This window comes from Anabrus simplex, chromosome 5, assembly GCF_040414725.1.
Source record: "Anabrus simplex isolate iqAnaSimp1 chromosome 5, ASM4041472v1, whole genome shotgun sequence".
Lineage (NCBI taxonomy): Eukaryota > Metazoa > Arthropoda > Insecta > Orthoptera > Tettigoniidae > Anabrus > Anabrus simplex.
Window position 1 is genome coordinate 420304213 of NC_090269.1, and position 20506 is coordinate 420324718.

Consider the following 20506-nt stretch of genomic DNA (forward strand, 5'->3'; position numbering starts at 1 on the left):
TAATAATAATAATAATAATAATAATAATAATAATAATAATAATAATAATAATAATAATAATCCACAGCCTGTTTCCAGTCATTCGACCGGGTCAGGAATGGAATGAATTAAGCACCATCTAGCAGCGAAGATAGGAATTGTGCCGGCTGCCGAAGCCTGTCGCACTCCTCTGGGGCAATGATTAACAATGATTGACAGATAAAAATGAAGAACAGAAAAACGGCCGAATACCCCTCTTAATAATAATAATAATAATAATAATAATAATAATAATAATAATAGAAAAGGAAAAAGAAAGGAGGAAACATACTTGGCAGAGAATGCAGGCAGGAAAGATTAAAAAATACTGCAAAGATTGTCAAACGTGGTCCATAGACGGCCGAAACAAAATCAAAATAATAATAAGAAGAAGAAAAAAGAGGATGAAATGCGATTCTTCTTCTGATTCTTCTTTTCTTCTACCGCTTTTCCCACATCTGTTGGGCCGCGGGTGCTAACTGTTTCGCTCATATGGATTTAGCTCTCATTTACGGCCGAATTCCCTTCTTAATAATAATAATAATAATAATAATAATTGTTACGGAGCTACCCGTGGACCAGCAGAGGTTAAAGAAGGTGCCGGGATTAATGGGTCTAAATACAAAGTCAAAGTTAATTTAAAATGTTAACAAAGGTTATATTTTCGAAAAACAACAAAACTTTAACAACTTTTCACTTAGTGAGATAACAATGACATAGCAATTTAGAAACAAGACTTAGAAAGATCCAAGATTCCAGAACTTTAACATTCTTGGGCTACAAGCCCCTGGTATTACAATTTTTGAGTTCCCAGCTCAATTTTTACAGACGAGCCCAAATTTGTTCAAAGGGCAGAAAGCCCCTAATACCTGGAGCACTTGCTCCCAACTTCAAATATCGAGCCTCCCAGAAGCACTTTTACAACACTTGAAAAGAGCTGATACGCTCTCAGTTTTTCAAGACTATTCAAGGCAATATCAGAAAACTTAAAATTACTAGCCACCAAGGCACAACTTACAAAAAATGAAACAGGGGTATCTTGTACCCAACCTACTGGGCCTTCATGGAATACGAATAATGGTTAAGTAAATGACCCTACACACAAATAGAATGGAGGCGAGTACTTGCACTCCTAGAACAGATTTCTTAAAACCTAAGGGGCACTAGGCCGATGACACAGGGGCAATTCCCAAACTACTGAGGTGACTCGTATAAGAAAAAAATTAAGACTTTACGGAAGGAAGGAAGGAAGGAAGGAAGGAAGGAAGGAAGGAAGGAAGGAAGGAAGGAAGGAAGGAAGGAAGAAAACCAGTTACAAAACGCAGTCACCTCAAACCAACATGAAGGGGAGCTCGAGAGGGTGCATCACTCTCTATCCCCGATTTACAGTTAAAGATTTATGAAATTTTTACATGAGCCGAAAAGAGATTTACATTTTAAAGAAGTTGGTTACATAGTTACAGTTTCGAACCTTTCCCTCGCGTTAAACTGCGGAGCTAGCAAAAAGTGAAGATGTTAAGTGGCCATACCTTGTCGGAGTACTGCTGCCTGATGAAAGAGGCACCTCCCGCCTCTTGCTTGATACACACAGTTGGACGTTGATCAAATGGCCAAGAGACGTGAAAATCCGCAGTGTATAAACCCTCGGGGGAAGTTTGAGACCTTTCATGAATAATCAAGACACACCCACATAATTTTATTGGTTACATTCAAACGTTACACTCAAAGTCGAAGAAGAAATGCGGGATTGGTAGGAAATTACTTACAAAAATTCGTGATTGGGTAACTTCAAAACTGGCGGAAAGAAAAGATAAATATTGCCAACCCAAAAATGAATGAACGAAATTTAGTAAAGAAAAACTTATGAATACAAAATTTCTCAAAAACGTTCCTTCACTTCGCACCAGGGTGCATGATCGTAGATTTTTAGCAGTGACATCTATGGGAGAATGTCCAAGCTTCTTGATCAATTGAAAACAAAACAAGTAGAAATTCACACAGTTCTGGAAACTTCACAGTAACAAAATTACGTCCAATTACTGTAGTGACATCTTCTGAGTAAAGGTTTAAGTAGGTCTAGCTTTCAAGTTCACTGTTTCTCCTGTAGAGGAGTTCTTTTAGGCGCAAGATTTAAATGTGTGGCGTAGAGGTGTACCTCCCGGTACAATAATAATAATAATAATAATAATAATAATAATAATAATAATAATAATAATAATAATAATAATAATAATAATAATAATAATAATAATAAAATTATTATTAAATTAAAATTATTATTAATAAAATTATTATTATTATACGTGGGATTATTCTTCTTCTTCTTCTTCTTCTTCTGCCGCTCTTTCCACATTGGCAAATAAGTTAATATGGGAAGAACAGCTGATTCAGAAAGTGATGGAACCAACTAGACGGAAGAAAATTCTAGACGTGGTGCTGGTAAAACCGAAGTAATAGATGGTATGAGTGATCACGAAGCTGTTTTTGTCATAGTTAAAAATTATTTTGATAGAAAGGAAGAACGTAAAATTAGGACTAATTGGCAGTACCATTCGGCTGATAAAACAAGCATGAGAGAGTTTTTAAAAAGTAACTATGATCGGTGGAAAACGGTAAATAAAAATGTAAACAAATCTGGGATGGGTTTAAAGAAATTGTTGAGGAATGTGAAAACAGGTTTGTACCTTTAAGGAATGGTATAGTCCCACGTTATTATAAATGGAAATTCGTGTCTTCATACCGAGGTGGTGCAGCTCTTTCCAGGCACTCCCCTCCCCAGTGCAGGTGAGCTGCATGTACAATTTCAACCACCTGCCCTCCTGCCATTCCTAAGTTTCTGGCAATACCGGGAATCGAACTCAGGCCCCCGAGCACGGCAGCCAATAACACTAACCGTTACGCTACTGAGGGGGACACTACTACAACCCCTAAACACCCTCATAACAATGTACAGAGATCCGTACCCTTTATTTATAATCCCATTTATGTGATTACCCCAATAAATATCTTTCCTTATATTACACCTAGGTACTTACAATGATTCCCATAAGGAACTTTCAAACCATCAAAGCAGTAATTAAAACTGAGAGGAAATTTCCTATTTTTGAAACTCACAACCTAACTGTTAATCCCGTTTATCATCATAGCATTGCCTGCTGTCCATCTTAAAACATTATCTTCTTTTATATAGAACGGTTGTCTAATGAGCTCATAGGTTAGTCTCGAAAGAGCGATTTTTGCCAGGCAGAAAACTTAATTTTGAGAAGCATGGCCTTCATTCTTTCTAATGCAGCTACGTTATCCTTCGATTGATGTTCCCAGATCATATCTAAGTCGTATGTCTGTTTGTGCGTAGAATTTTTCTTTTCCCTTAGCAGCAGGTAAATTATTAGGAACGCTCTGCCATCTGTTGAATATTTTTGGAAGCTGGGAAAGTTAGATAATCAAAGAGTATCTAGTAGTTAATGATATTCTTCCGTGATCAGAGGAAGTGTATACTCTCTGACTTGACAGGTAGTAATCAAACATGGCTGCAAACAATGAAATAATGAAATGGCGTATGGCTTTTAATGCCGGGAGTGGCCGAGGACATGTTCGGCTCGTCGGGTGCAGGTCTTTTGATTTGACTCCCGTAGGCGACCTGCGCGTCGTGATGAGGATGAAATGATGATGGAGACGACACATACACCCAGCCCCCGTGCCGGCGAAATTAACCAATGATGGTTAAAATTCCCGACCCTACCGGGAATCGAACCCGGGACCCCTGTGACCAAAGGCCAGCACGCTAATTATTTAGCCATGGAGCCGGACTGCACGCAATGGCATTACTAAAGATGAAAATCATATATCAGAATCAGAATATTAATAAAGTGTTAGTCGCTTAGCAACCTGCTAAGTACGGAATGTATTGCGGGTTAGGGTAAGCCTTCGCCTGCAATCATTTAATTATTTTGGCTGAACTTAGAGACCTATCAATGCCTCATGATTCACTGGCAGGTAATTCCGGAGCAAGTAAAACAGAATTGAAGCAAATCGGCCCAGTAGAAAGGGCGGAGGGATTTGCCAAAGCTGATTTTTGCTAACTCCTTTATTATATAGATTGTTTTTCGTTCCACTAACTACTTTTTGACGGTTTTACCAGACGCCGAGGTGCCGGAATGTTGACCCACAGGAGATACTTTTATGTTCCACTAAACCTGCCGACACGAGGCTGACGTATTTGAGCACCTTCAGATACCACCGGTCTGAGACAGGATGAACCTGTCAAGTTGGGGTCAGAAGACCAGCGCCTCAACCGTCTGAGCCACTCAGCCCGGCAGAAAGAAGTCAGCTCCTCGACAAAACTATCTTTGGTCTGTTTACAGACCAACTTTGTTGTACGGGTGGACTCAGGATATCTTATAAGTTAGAAGTAACTGGCATGAAAGGAGAGACCGGGCGAGTTGGCCGTGCGGTTAGGAGCGCTTAGCTGTCAGCTTGCATCCGGAAGATAGTGGGTTTGAATCCCACTGTCAGCAGCCCTAAAGAAGGTTTTCCGTGGTTTCCCATTTTCACACCAGGCAAATGCTGGGCCTGTACCTTAATTAAGGCCACGGCCATAAGACATATCTGTGTCGGTGCGACGTAAAGCAAATAGCACGAGAGTTTAATCCTGATGTAAACATGGTATGACCACGCCTCCGCCAACGAAAGAGTTGTGATTCGCTGAGCGTGTAGTACCGACCTCCAACCCGTCAACGTCTCGTATTCGGACGTACAGGGCTGCGCATCGCATACGACAACAGTGCGAAGATCTGAATAAACGACTAAACCTGGATTCTGTTCATTTAGTTTATTGAACACATTCACGATGCACTGCCTATGGTCACTTCTGAGCGGTTTTCCTCCTTTGTGCTTCACTACACGCGATGGTCCTACCTCTTGCACCATTTCTCTGACTGCTGCTGCAAGATGCAACACCTTATCTCCACACTGTACAGCTTGAGACTTTCCCTCACTACGAGAAGACATCCTGTGCCTTCATTTCTCGTTATTTAATGACTATTTTATTAAAACAAAACCATATATATATATATACCGGTATATATGGCAGAGCTGTTGAGGATCCAACCAGCCTTCGGGCTGAGGACTAAACATACATACATATATTTTAATGTGATTACGTACTCTTCCAAATTCTCTAAATGTAATGAAACTCCAATCAACTACGTCCATGTCCACATGCATAGGCAAGGTGCTCCACCAATTTGTTTACATCAGGATTAAACTCTCCTGAAAAGCGGTATAGTTACAAATAGAGGATTTTGGCGGCATTTAGTAAATTCACAGAGGCTTGCAGACTGAACGCTGAAATTCAAGACATTCTATCATGTATAATAATAGTACGGCCTCACATACCATGTGCAGGAATTTTATTTGACGCCATTTTGGAGACCGGTTTGTCAATTTCGGCATTCCATTTTACTCTTCCGGGAGACATAGATGGGTGATCTACAGCTGAGTTTTGAAAATACGACCACCTCTGCCAGATTTGAGCCCACGATTTTGGGGTCCGGACTCTGACAATGATCCATTGAAAAGATAAGGAATACTTGTGAACTACCTAGAATTTGATAGTCATTCTTAGCAGAGAATTCCCTCCATCAGGATGCCATGGCACATCTCCTAACGAGGCCATGTAGCGAGGGGTTCCCCTTTATAGCCGAGCTTGTATAGTCGCGCAAAATCAAGAATGGATACATGTTGGGGCATTGAAGAAGGCAGTAAAGAACTAGAGTGCTGGGACCATCAGAATGTGCAGCTGACAGCGGAGATATAATCTATGTGTATGCAAGTAGATATATTTAAAAAAGGAAACTGAATATTGGTTAAGATTAAATAGGGAAAACGGGAGAGAAATACTAAATTTAGCTTACCATCATCAGATGAAACCTACACGATGATTACCGGGTAACCAAGGTGAAACGGATACTACATGGAGGAGGAATGGGAAACTACTAGGATACAGAGATTCAATTAACTAATGAATCAATCAATCTGCATTTGGGGGAGTCGTCCGGGCGACAGATTATCTATCAGTTGTTTACCTAGTATTTTCTTAAATAATTGAAAAGGGTTTGGAAATTTATCTAACACATCTATTGGGAAATTATTCCAATCCGTAACTCCTCTTCCTATAAACGAATATTCGCTCCAGTTTGTCCTCTTGAATTCCATCTTTATCTTCATATTATGATATTTCCTACCTTTAAAACCGCTACTCAAACTTATTCGTCTAATAATTTCATCCCACACCATCTCTCCACTGACAGCTCGGAGCATACCGCTTAGTTGAGCAGCTCGTCTCCTTTCTTCCAAGTGTTCCCAGCCCAAACTCCGCAACATTTTCGTAACGCTACTCTTTTGTCGGAAACCATCAAGAATAATTCGAGGTGATTTTCTTGGGATTTTTACAGTTCTCGAATCAAGTATTCCTGCTGAAGGTCCCATAGGCCTACACTGCAACCATACTCTTATTTTGGCCTTACAAGAGACTTATATGCCTTCTCCTTTACATCCTTACAACAACCGCTGTATACTCTCGTAACTATATGAAGAGATATGTAACCTTTATTACAATGCCATTTATGTGATCACCCGAATGAAGACTTTCCTTGTATGAGGAACTTTCACCCCATCAACACAGTATTAAACCTCAGAGGACTTTTCCTATTTATGAAACTCACGACTGGACATTTTATCCCATTTACCATCGTACCATTGCCCGCTGTCCGTCTCACGACATTGTTAAGGTCTTTTAGCAGTCGCTGGCTATCTTGTAACTTATTTCTTACTCCATACAGTATAACATCATCTGCAAAATTCTTAACTCTGATTCCAGTTCTTCACTCATATAATGTGTATATAACTTAAGGGCCCAATAATACTGACTTGAGGAATTCCCCTCTTGCTGGAATCCTACAAGTTCAGCTTAAGTGGGATAACTTTTCCTAAATCCGAACTATCTTCTATCAAACCATTTAGTAATTTCGCAAGCATGTCCAGTATAATTAGAAAAAAAACGTTTTCGCAAAGCTTACGTGGAAAACATGTCAAGCCGACTGGTCCGTAATTGTCGCCTTTATGCTTATAACCCGTTCGTCTATACTCAACACGGAACACGGTGCAGAAAATTTTGAATTGTGAACGATTCCATCCGTGCTAGTTACAGCTTTTGCATCACCTAATGAAGGACGAATCTGGCCGCAGGGTTGAGATGTGTGAATGTTTCCTGCACCAAGTTATGCTAAATCCTTCTTCTAGGAAGAAGCGATGTCCTCTGACGAACAAAAGGTTATGTTAGTGGGGAGCTCAACAAACAAAATATGAGGTACTGCTCAGATACAAACTCCAACCGTTTCATTGACAGGTAAATTCAAGGTTCTCCAAAAATAATAGTGGTGGTGGTTTTTTGTGATGATGGGAATGCTGGTCCAGTCTTCTCTGATTCATCAGTCATCCGGGGAAAAGTATTTGTGAATGCTGAGCAGTGTCAAAGGAGGAAACGACCGGATCGCTACAGTGGCAACATTTCAATACCTGGGATATCACATTAATGATGACTGGGACCTTGCTCCTGAGATCTGTTGCAGAATTGAATAGCCCACAACTTCTTTCCAGAAACTTACAAAACTTATGACAAGCCGTGACCCTTCCATTACACTATGGACCACTATGGACACGACTACACAGATGCTAAGTTTCTTTTTTTTTTTTTTTTTTTTTCCCAGCATTCTACTGTACGGCGTTGAGGAATGGACACTAACTGAGACCATGTGCAAGATATTGCAAGCATTTGACGTATGGACGTACCGAAGAATTCGGAAGATACCTTGGGCAGCTAAAATTACCAATAAAAAAGATTTGCGCCCTATGAACAAAGAACCAGAACTTCTCACTACCATCAAGAGAAGGAAGCTAGAATAATTTGGTCATCTGATACGGAACAGTAAATACCACCTTCAACAAGCAATCAGTAGCCGCAACTGTGGAGAAAACATTACATTTTTATAACATTATGTATAGGCACTTTAAGGCAGAAACAGGTTCCAAGCAGGACATTCCAGGAATCATTAATGAACAAGGGGAGTGTGTATGCGAGGATCTTCAAAAGGCAGAAGTATTCAGTCAGCCGTACATAAAGATTGTTGGTTACAAGGATAATGTCCAGATAGAGGAGGTGACTAATACTAAAGAAGTATTAAAATTTACATATGACGACAATGACATTTACAGTAAGATACAAAAATTGAAAACTAGAAAAGCAGCTGGGATTGATAAAGTATCGGGGGATATTTTAAAGACAATGTGTTGGGATATAGTACCATATCTGAAGTACTTATTTGATTATTGTTTGCATGAAGGAGCTATACCAAATGAATGGAGAGTTGCTATAGTAGCTCCTGTGTATAAAGGAAAGGATGATAGACATAAAACTGAAAATTACAGGCCAATCTGTTTGTCATGCATTGCATGTAAGCTTTGGGATAGCTTTCTTTCTGATTATATTAGACATGTTTGCGAAATTAATAACTGGTTTGAAAGAAGGCAGTTTGGGTTTAGGAAAGGTTATTCCACTGAAGCTCAACTTGTAGGATTCCGGCAAGATATAGGGTAGATCATGGGAGACTACTGGCAAAAATGAGTGCAATTGGACTTGACAAAAAGTGACTGAATGGATGGCTCTGTTTCTAGAAAATAGAACTCAGAGAATTAGAGTAGGCAAAGCTTTATCTGTCCCTGTAGTAAATAAGAGGGGAATTCCTCAAGGCAGTATTATTGGACCTTTATGTTTTCTTATATATATCAATGATATGTCTAAAGAAGTGAAATCAGAGATAAGGCTTTTTGCAGATGATGTTATTCTGTACAGAGTAATAAGTAAGTTACAAGATTGTGAGCAACTGCAAAATGACCTTGATAATGTTGTGAGACGGACAGTAGGCAGTGGTAAGATGATAAACGGGGTTAAAACTCAGGTCGTGAGTTTCAGAAATAGGAAAAGTCCTCTCAGTTTTAATTACCGCGTTGATAGATGGGGGGGGGGGGGGAGTTCCTTTTGGGGATCATTGTAAGTTCGTAAGTGTTAATATAAGGAAAAATCTTCATTGGGGTAATCACATAAATTTGACTGTAAATAAAGGGTACAGATCTCTGCACATGGTTATGAGGGTATTTAGGGGTTGTAGTAAAGATGTAAAGGAGAGGCATATACGTCTCTGGTAAGACCCCAACTAGAGTATGGTTCCAATGTAAGAGATCCTCGCCAGGATTACTTGAATCAAGAACTGGAAAAAAATCCAAATAAAAGCAACTCGGTTTGTTCTGGGTAATTTGCGACAAAAGAGTAGCGTTACAAAAATGTTGCAAAGTTTGGGCTGGAAGGACGGGAGAATGGAGACGAGCTGCTCGACTGAGTGGTATGTTCCGAGCTGTCAGTGGGGAGATGGCGTGGAATGACATCAGTAGACGAATAAGTTTGAGTGGTGTCTTTAACAGTAGGAAAGATCACAGTATGAAGATAAAGCTGGAATTCAAGAGGACAAATTGGGGCAAATATTCGTTAATAGGAAGTGGAGTTAGGGATTGGAATAACTTACCAAGGGAGATGTTCAATAAATTTCCAATTTCTTTGCGATCATTTAAGAAAAGGCTAGGAAAACAACAGATAGAGAATCTGCCACCTGGGCTGCCCTAGATTGATTGATTGATTGATTGATTGATTGATTGATTGATTGATTGATTGATTGATTGATTGATTGATTGATTGATTGATTGATTGATTGATTACATTTAGCCGGCTGAACCTAGGAATTGCAGGAATTATTTAATAAAAAGCAATTGTTTACAAGCCCAGTTGTCTTACCAGCTATTTCTTTCCTTAATTTTCTTTAGATATTAAGAAAATACGCAGAAAATATCGTTCGTCGCGGCTAACTGATTTGTTTAGCGCCACAGGAAATAGTGGAGACTTTGCGTGTTCTGTGAGGAAGGATAGCAAGGTATATTATTTTGCCGAGGTCATGAACATTTTTCTGGCAGTCTGTTAGTTTCTTAGTGTGTAGTCAAATACTAACTCATTTTTATTTGTATAATCACGCCGCACTTCTATTCAATTGCTGTACTTGTGTCACATTGTTCCTTCGGTGAAAGTTTTATTGAATAGCATTGAATCAAAATCTAAGAAACTATTATTACCGCACTGAAAAATATGAAATGGCGTATGGGTTTTAGTGTCGGGAGTGTCCGAGGACAAGTTCGGCTCGCCAGATGCAGGTCTTTTGATGTGACACCCGTAAGCGACCTGCGCGTCGTGATGAGGATATTACCGCACTTAAGTAGGTAAACTGTCGACCTTTACCTCTCTGTAGACTGTCAAAATTCGCTCAGAGAGCAAAAGATAACTTACATTTTTGTAGCACTTTGTTTTAGTTTTGATGTACATTCACCGCCTACCCGCTATATCCCACAAACCCGGGTACTTTTCGTTGTCTGTACATTTGTTCCCCCACCTCTAATTCCCAATCGCCGCCATTGCAAGTAATACTCTAAAGGAAAAGTAATGGTAAACGTTGTCCGGAGTGAAGTAGGACATCGTGGCGCGGGGCCTTGAGCCGTGGTTTGGGCTGTTCAGAACAGCAGATCATGCCAGTGCTCTGCGAGGAAGAATAATAAGTATGCTGAGTGACGAAATGGTACCATAACTTGACCAAATAGACGGTTATCCAGAGTGCAACTTCCGTACGCCACTGGCTGTACGACATGTTTCCATAATATTGGACTGGAGCTGTGAAATGGGTAGCACGGTCGTCCAACCTCAACCCCATTGATTTCGCCGTATGGGATATTTTGAAAGCTCAGGTGTATGATGTAAAATTTCGGAATGTGTCTCGTCTCCAGAAAAGGATAACCACCGCAGCAGCTGCTTTGGTTGCTCAAATATTGAAAACTATTCAAAGAAACACGGTAAAATGTTTCAGTAAGTGTGCTGAGAATGGTGGAGGACATGTGTAACACGTTCTATAGTTGGAGATTGCGCTGTTGTGTTTCAGTATTTTTATCATCATCATTTCCTAAAGGCTCGCCTTGTCGCTGCAATCATTGAAAATTTTTAGGACGGTTTAGTTTAGCCAGCATAATCTGCATATTCCGTTGGCTATCATCCAAAAGTGCAATATCATCAGCGAATCTGAAACAATGCATAGTTCTCCATTTAGTCTTACTCCAGATGTTTGTGGCTTAAAGTTGTTAATGGCAGCTTCAATGTATAACACACTTAGACCTATTCATTGAACAATTTAGCGAGTATCAGACATCTTTGTATATATTTTTCATTGCATTTTGAAAGGCCTTTGATTCTGTCAACCGGAGGAAAATATGGAGGGCTATGGAAAAGTTCGGAATCTCACAAAAAATAGTCCGTCTTACATATTTATTTATTTATTTATTTATTTATTTATTTATTTATTTATTTATTTATTTATTTATTTATTTATTTAGCGTATGGCTCATACAATCAAGTTGAGTTCAGATATAAATTATATACATATTTACATAACAAGAAAACAATGAACAAGAAAAGGCTCCCTACAACTGAATGTCAAGATCACTGATCCACTGTATTGCTTCTGAAGTGCCATCAGGAAATCCACTTTGCTGCCTGTATATGCCCGCGTTTCACACTCTCTGACAATATGATGTATGGTTTGTCGTGCAGCTCCACAGTCACACGCGGGTGTCGGCAACTTGTTCCATTTAAACAGCATGTCTCTGCATCTGCCATGGCCTGTTCTTATTCTGTTCAGAACAGACCATGTTTTACGTGGCAGTTGAAATCCACTTGGAAGTTTGGCATTCGAGAACATACACAGGCAATGTATGATGGATATACTTGTCAAGTACAACATTAAGGGAAGCTATCTGAACCTTTTGCTGTGAAATATGGAGTAAGACCAGGACATCTTCTGTCGCCAATCTTGTTTATTATGACACTGGATTGTATGTTGAGAGAGGCAACGAATAGAAAGCATGGCATTCAGTGGAGACTAAATAACCGATTGGAAGAACTGGATTATGCGGATGATCTATGTCTTCTTGTTTCGGGACTTAAAAATAGAAGCTAAAGAAGCAGGCTTAAGATAAATAACATAAAGACTAAAGAAATGCGCATAAACCGTCGTTACAATTCTAGCTTGACTATTGATGGAATGAATAAATAATGAGTAGAGGAATGTTGTTACTTAGGAAGAATGGTCAGCCAGGATGGAGGTGCTTTTAGGAATGTGGTGAGTCGTATAAATAAAGCCAAGGGAGCTTTTGCACAGTTATGACCAATATAGAGATGCCCTCAGATTCGCATAAAGACGAAGTTAAGAATATTCAACTCAAATGTTAAATCTCTGTTAGCCTACTATGTGGAAGTGAGACCTGGAAAGTGACCAAAGACATTACCACAAGGTGACAGACCTTTATAAATCGTTGCTTGAGGTATGTTATGAGAATATGTTGGTCAAAGATCATATCAAATAAAGATCTTTGGGAGGCCACAAGTCAAAGTCCATACAGCAACAGATAGTGAGAAGAAAATGCAGATAGATTGGGCACACCCTGAGAAGGCCACAAGAAAGTATCACAAGGCAAGCATTGAGCTGGAATCTGCAAGGTAATCGCACACAAGGCAGAGCGAGGATTACCTAGAAGAGAACCATAGACAGGGAGATAGCTGGAGTCAAAAAGACATGGAGAGAGATGAAAGCATTGGCAGCAGACAGACTAGCTGGAGAAATTTCGTCGAGGCCCTTTGTTCCACCTAGGAATTAAAGGAAATAAGTAAATCAATGTATAGATTAAACAGAAATGTGTTTTATGTTAGTACTAACTGCAGCACCCGGCTCCGCTCCGGCACTGTCTTTAAATGTTTAATTTTAGGATTTGCATTAACTGTTCGAAGTGATTTTTTTAGATTTCTTTATTGTGAGTTATATGATAGATTACTACCTCTTTTGTAAATTTAGAATTATTGTTCATGTGTTTAACAGTAAGTTTCAGTTTGAGATTATAATTTCGCGTTAAACTATTTTCTTGTGGCAGCCTAGATTGTCAGGGAAGTACCTGATCCTTTCAAACAGATAATGAAAGTAAGTTATAGCAGCATGTATTTACGCCTCGCGTAATGGATATGATGTACACGATCGCAACTGTCACTGCAGTGGGACTGTCACCAATCAGGCTGGGGACCCGGAAAACTGTGGACTCAACACAAATTTCGGTCATTTTGGACATACTGTTCTTCACCCCTTCTCATCCCCCACGCCGATGAAAGCTGAACTCGGACTTGGACGGTATCCAGAGTGTCACAGTTCACCTCAGCGATCCCGAAACCCAAGGATTCGACACTAATATTGGTCGTTTTCGCGTATTTTTACATGTCAACCCCTCTCCCAGGGGTGCTAATGGTCTCTTACTCCCACAGTATCTTTTTCCAGATAGTAAGTCATGTGTGTACGAAGTTTGGTTGAGAGCTGTGCTGGAACATACACATATTCATTAGTAATTTCCGTTCATTTTGAACATTCTTTTTCACCTCTTTTAAACCCCATTCCGATTAGAGCTTAGCGATCCCGAAAACTATGGATTCGACGCTAATATCCGTCGTTTTTTATTATGTTTACATTTCTAGCTAGTTGCTTTACGTCGCACCGACACAGATAGGTCTTATGGCGACGATAGGACAGGAATGGGCTAGGAGCGGGAAGGAAGCGTCCGTGGCCTTAATTAAGGTACAGCCCCAGCATTTGCCTGATGTGAAAATGGGAAACCACGGAAAACCATTTTCAGGGCTGCCGACAGCGGGGTTCGAACCTACTATCTCCCGAATATTGGACACTGGCCGCACTTAAGCGACTGCAGCTATCGAGCTCGGTATGTTTACATTTCACCTCCTCCTCTAGAAGTATTAGGGGTCCCTTGACCCACAATATTTTTTTCTAGATAGTAAGTCATATTTGTACGAGGTTTGGTTAGAGCTATGCTGGAACATACACATACGTCGATAAGCTGTTTTTTTTTTTTTTTTTTTTTTTTTTTTCCTCAACCGATGGGGCTGAACTTTGACTTGGCATCCAGAGTGTGTCACTGTACATCTCAGCGACACAGAAAATTGTGGATTCGACACTATTTTCAGTTGAAATGAAATTGCGTTGGCTTTTGTTGCCGGGAGTGTCCGAGGTGAAGTTCGACTCGCCAGGTGCCGGTCTTTCGATTTGACTCCCGTAGGCGACCTGCGCGTCATGATGGGGATGAAATGATTATGATTACAACACATACACCCACACCCGTGCCAGAGAAATTAACCAATGGGGATTAAAATCCCGAACCTGCCGGGAATCGAACCCGGGGCCCCTGTGACCAGAGGCCAGCACGTTAACCATTTAGCCATGGTTATTTTTATACGACACCCTATTCCCACTCCCACCCCTAGGGGTGCTAGGGTTGTCTTACCCCCACCGTGTTTTTCTCCAGATAGTGACTCATATGTGAACCAAGTTTGCTTGAAATTGCTCCAGTGGTAATAACTCATTATAAAAAGATACCTATCGGATTTCGTTCGAACAACTTCGTAATCCCTCTCAGGAGTAACAAGAACAAATTGGGAAATTTTGAGCGAAATCAATCCAGTAGTTTTCCAGTCCATTCGAGACGAACAAACAAACATTCATAAATTGGAAGATTCGAAAATATAAGATTATTTGTTATGGTTCGAGACTTTATAGACACCCTGTAAGTTAGGACGAAGTTAATGTCATGGAGGCACTTTGGGTATATTATTCCTTATTATCACTATCCTTGAGTCCTTTGAAGTATGACAGAGCGGGCTAAACCAGTCAGATTATAAACTACAAGATTTGTAATCAAAATCTGAGAGAAATCGTATCCCCAGAAAATTACATTATACTGGCAATATGATAAAGAAGTCACGTTTTCTACGAACGTTGTCCATGGAAGGAAACGAGCCTTAAATAACTGAACTTAATTATAGAGACTCTAAATAACAATTTAAAACAAGAAAGAAACAAGTCTTTAATGAAAACAAGATGTTAAAATACATTATTGCAACTGCAACACGCAACCCATAATTCTAACTTCACGCCCAAACTAAACCGTGACCAAGTTAACGTTGTACTTCGTGGGCAGGCATAGAACGACTGTCTCATTTTATAAAGATGTTACAGGCCATCTCAGTTGAAACTTAATTCCAGATTGTGGAAAAGATAAGTTACTTCCTAAATTACAGCGTTTCTTTAAAAGGATATATTGGATCCTTTGGGTGAAAGGTTGCTTCAGAAAACTTTTGTCGCACCTTTTTATGGCATCCAGGACATTCCAGGCCACGTTTCATGATCAATCCATTCACACCGGACGGACGGTCCTGATTTGGAGCTAAGCGCCCCGTGTCCCGCTGTGAGACACCCAATGAAGAGTTCATTTAAATATTATTTTTTACAAAATACAGTAATTTTTACGTTACATGCAATCAGTCTCCGTGCTAGTAGCGGCTCTGGTGTTATTTTAACCCTGCAGAGGAGGCGTTGCTTGAGTTTGGAGGTGGCATGTGTTGTGGCGGAAAAAATAACTCTTTATTCCATTCTAGCCGCATAAAACTAGGAATTATAAGAAAAAACAATTTACACAAAGCCTGTTGTCTTATCAACTAATTATCACTCCTCTAGTTTCATACTGGTTGGACTTTATCAGATTATCTATTTCATTTTATTCTTTCTTAATCCATTTACCCTACAGGGTTGGCTTTCCCTTGGACTCAGCAGCGAAGGATCACACCTCTACCGCCTCAGGGCAGTGTCCTGGAGCGTGTGACATTGGGTCGGGAGATACAGCTGGGGAGGAGGACCAGTACCTCGGCCAGGTGGCCTCACCTGCTATCCTGAACATGGGCCATGTGGGGGATGGGAAGACTGGAAGGGATAGGCAAGGAAGAGGGAAGGAAGTGGCCGTGGCCTTACGTTAAGTCCATCCCGGCGTTTGCCTTGAGGAGAAGTGGGAAACCATGGAAGACCTCTTCGAGGATGGCTGAGCGGGAATCGAGTCCACCTCTACTTAGTTGACCTCCCGAGGCTGAGTGGATCCCGTTCCAGTCCGCGTACCACTTTTCAAATTTTGTGGCAGAGCCGGGAATCGAACACGGGCCTCCGGGGGTGGCAGCTAATTACACTAACTACTACACCACAGAGGCGGCTTTATTTTATCTTATTGTATTTTATTTATGAATGAAGTAATTGTTGATCATTTGTAAATTCTCAAAGTATTTTTATGTAATTATAATACGTGTGTGATTGTTCCGTTGGTGAAAGTTTTATTGTATAGTATTGAGCGAAATCTCAAATACCTAATTGAACCTATACAATCCTGTATTCTATTATAGACACTCATGGATACGTTTTTGGTCTTAGAAGACGAGAGACCGTGTTCATGTCCACAATTCTGTGCTTTTTCCGTGTAGCGGAGAGGATGTGCGAGTGTCTCTAACAGAGTAGAGGAGTGTAGAGAGTCAATTAGGTATTTTTCGTAACCGGGTGAGTTGGCCGGTGCGGTTCGAAGCGCGCAGCTGTGAGCTTGCATGCGGGAGGTTGTGGGTTCGAACCCCACTATCGGCAGCCCTGAAGTTGGTGTTCCGTGGTTTCCCATTTTCACGCCAGGCAAATGCTGGGGCTGTACATTAATTAAGGTCATGGTTGCTTCCTTCCTACTCCTAGGCCTTTCCTATCCTATCGTCGCCATAAAAAATGTGCGACGTAAAACAAATTGTGAAAAAATGTATTTTTCGCGAAGAAAAAATGCTTACTGATAGAATGAAACATTTGTTTATCGTATGGCACATACACATCAGCAAATATAATTTATAACAACACAATACAAAATAAAGCTCTGAGTACTACAAAGATAAGACCATATGTAACGTAGAGCTTCTGGCGTAGCGTTCAGGAAATCTCCAATGTAGGGTCTCTCGGTGCACTCCAACCCTATGTGCCGAACAGATTGGGTTTCAGTCGCATCTTGGGCATTGTGTTTTCCCCCATCTGAAGAGGGCATCAGCACATCTACCATGGCTCGTACGGATGCGATTCAGAGTGGACCAAACCGAGCGTGGCTGATCGAATCCTGTCTGTATTGTTGGGGGCGACTTTCTAGCCACTGTTGCTCACGTTGTAGCCATCTTCGTGTAAAGCTCTGGCTGGGTGTCTCGATCTAAGCCTGTTTCGTTCGATGTTCGGAATGTCAGTAAGAACAGGCTGTTGTAGGTCAACGATCTTCCGATCTTCCCGAACAAGGACACTCTTTTTTCTATCTTTTGGAGGTGGTATATGACTCAAAACAGATGATAATGAGTAGGCAGAGGGTTAATCCCCCTGCCGGCACGAAGCCTACTCTTGTTGCATAACACCAAGGGGTCTGCTCAAAGCTCCATCCGACGGACAAATCACCATCAACAGCGTCATGTGCCCTCACTCCGTATGAACACTGCGGAGAGGTTTGGAATTGAATACACGCTTTTGTCACGTGATCCAGTGATTATAAATTGTATACCACCACCTCCCCTACCCTGCCGGCCAACATTCTGATGGTGAAGTTGTTTTCGACCAACGGGACTCAAACCGGCTAACCATGGTTTCAGACCATGTAGACTTCAACGCCTTAACAACCATGGCCACCAGGCGGGCGAAATGAAATCAAAATGTAGTGGTTAGTGTGATTAGCTGCCACCTCCGGAGGCCCGGGTTCGATTCCCGGCTCTGCCACGAAATTTGAAAAGTGGTACGAGGGCTGGAACGCGGTCCACTCAGCCTTGGCAGGTCAGCTGAGTAGAGGGGGTTCGATTCCCACCTCAGCCATCCTCGAAATGGTTTGCCGTGGTTTCCCACTTCTCCTCCAGGCAAATGCCGGGATGGTACCTAACTTAAGGCCATGGCCGCTTCCTTCCCTCTTCCTTGCCTGTCCATTCCAATCTTCCCCTCCCTCTGCAAGGCCCCTGTTCAGCATAGCAGGTGAGGAATCCTGGACGAGGTACTGGTCCTCCTCCACAGGTGTATCCCCCCTGACCTAAAGTCTTGCGCTCCAGGACACTGCCCCTGAGGCGGTAGAGGTGGGATCCCTCGCTGAGTCCGAGGGAAAAACCGACCCTGGAGGGTAAACAGATTAAGAAAGAAAGAAAGAAAGAAAGACTTGTGCACGTGTTGATCATTGCGGTATTCCGTCAAAATGGATCGTAAAAGACGGGCATGATATAAGCACTCTGTATGAATCGCGGTGTTAAAACGTTAAGGATGGCTTAAAGATGGCTTAAAAATGAGAACAGCATTCTCATATGGAGTTATTGAGGGAGTACAATATAAGGACGCAGAAGATAATCGAAACTACCTCCGAATGAGTGAGCGTACTTTTGAGAAATGATGCCTACTTGGAATGGTAGATCCTTTCCTAATAAGGCAGAATACATACATGCTGACCTGTTTTTCGGTGGCAGAGAGATTAGCGGTGACGTTGAGTTATCTTGCAAATGGAAGAAATCTTGATTTAAAGTTTTCCGCTATAATATCACCAGTTTCCATCAGTATGGCAGTTGTAGAAACATGTGGAGTATTTTGTTACGTTCTACAAGAGTACAAAAAGTTAAGACATTCATTATAAAAAATCATTACTAATAAACAAAACATAACACATATATAAAGAACAGAAGTTATATAACATCGGGGCTATGTTTTATTAAATAATCTAATCCGTTTATTCCCCGGTAGGCTAAAATGAAGTGAAAAGTGTGAACACATTTCCGTTTATGGGACTGTTGAGCACAACATGTGTGTATTAGAAGGTGCCTGGAAGATCACATCGACCATCTGTACTCCAACGCCCTTCTTTAATAATACGCCTCTCATTCATAGCCATCCAGCAATACTTTACACCACAGCCTGCGCGGTTGCTAGGCAGCATTGCGTCACCCATTTTGTATCGCTACTTTCGTGACGCTAATTTTCAGATACCTCCCAGCCATAACACATACTTTTGTCAATAATATTATTATCTAGTCCTTGAAATATTGTGAAACTTGTCAGAAATTAATGTTATTTTTATTGTATAATTTGAAGTAGAGGAAGTTGCTATGGGTTGTTTTTTTGTTTTTGTTTTTGTTTTTTTGTTTTGTTTTTTGTTGTTTTTTTTCTTCTTCTACTTAACAAATCTGTAACTTCTGTACAAATACATGTTAAATGTTCTCTTGTACACAGTTTGGCTTTGACGGACGACATACTCAAACGATTCTGTTAACAGTTGCTTTTACTTGAGGTGGGTCGCATCATGCACAAAATTTCTTGGAAATTTTTGACCCAATTTTCAGCAGTTTTAAGTGTATTTTCTTAAGGAAGAGAAGGTTTTCCTTCAAGTAGTAAATACTTTTGTTATTGTAAAGAGAATCTCCGTCAATTTGAATTCCAAATTTACGTGCAATATGCCTTTACAAGTAAACACTTTCGTTGTTCATTAAACGACAGTAAATTGCCTTGGCTCTCTTAATATTATTATTAACAAATAATAACAATTGGAAAACATCCCGGTGGCAGTGATCACTTAAAATAGTGTGATAATAAAGTTAAAACATAATTACTCAAAAACAACTACAACAGCAACAGAAAATATTGCAAGAAATACTACAAGTTTAACATTGTAAATCCAGCATCACCATCATATACAAATTCGGACACAGCTCAAGTGTTTCCAGTGCTTAACACTACCGCTTACTACTAGCTTAACATTACAACACCGTACCTTAAGTGAAAACCCACAGCCTGTTTCCAGTCATTCGACCGGGTCAGGAATGGAATAAAGGAAGCCCCCATCTAGCGGCGAGGATAGGAATTGTGCCGGCTGCCGAAGCCAGTCGCACTCCTCTGGGGAGATGATTAATGAATGGCAGACAAAATGAAAGGATATTGGAGAGTGTTGCTGGAATGAAATATGGCAGGGAAAACCGGAGTACCCGGAGAAAAACCTGTTCCGCCTCCGATTTGTCCAGCACAAATCTCATATATAGTGACCGGAATTTGAACCACGGAACCCAGTGGACTATGCCTTACAGTAGACTGAGCGGTCCAATTACTAATTATTATCTTAGCATTCTAAACACAGAGAGAGCCTCCGTGGCTCAGACGGCAGCGTGTCGGCCTCTCACCGCTGGATACCGCGGTTCAAATCCCGGTCACTCCATGTGAAATTTGTGCTGGACAAAGCGGGGGCGGGACAGGTTTTTCTCCGGGTGCTCCGGTTTTCCCTGTCATCTTTCATTCCAGCAACACTCTCCATTCTCATTTCATAGCATTTATCAGTCATTAATAATATCACCTTGGGAGTGGCGACCCCATTGTAATAATAGCCTACATCTGGT

General features: G+C 40.9%; 1 protein-coding gene across 1 annotated transcript in view; it reads left to right on the plus strand.

Moving 5' to 3' along the window:
* The window catches only part of LOC136875032 (netrin-3), a 222953-nt gene that overhangs the window by 181505 nt on the left and 20942 nt on the right, over nucleotides 1-20506 (plus strand). The gene's annotated exons all lie outside the window — the stretch shown is intronic.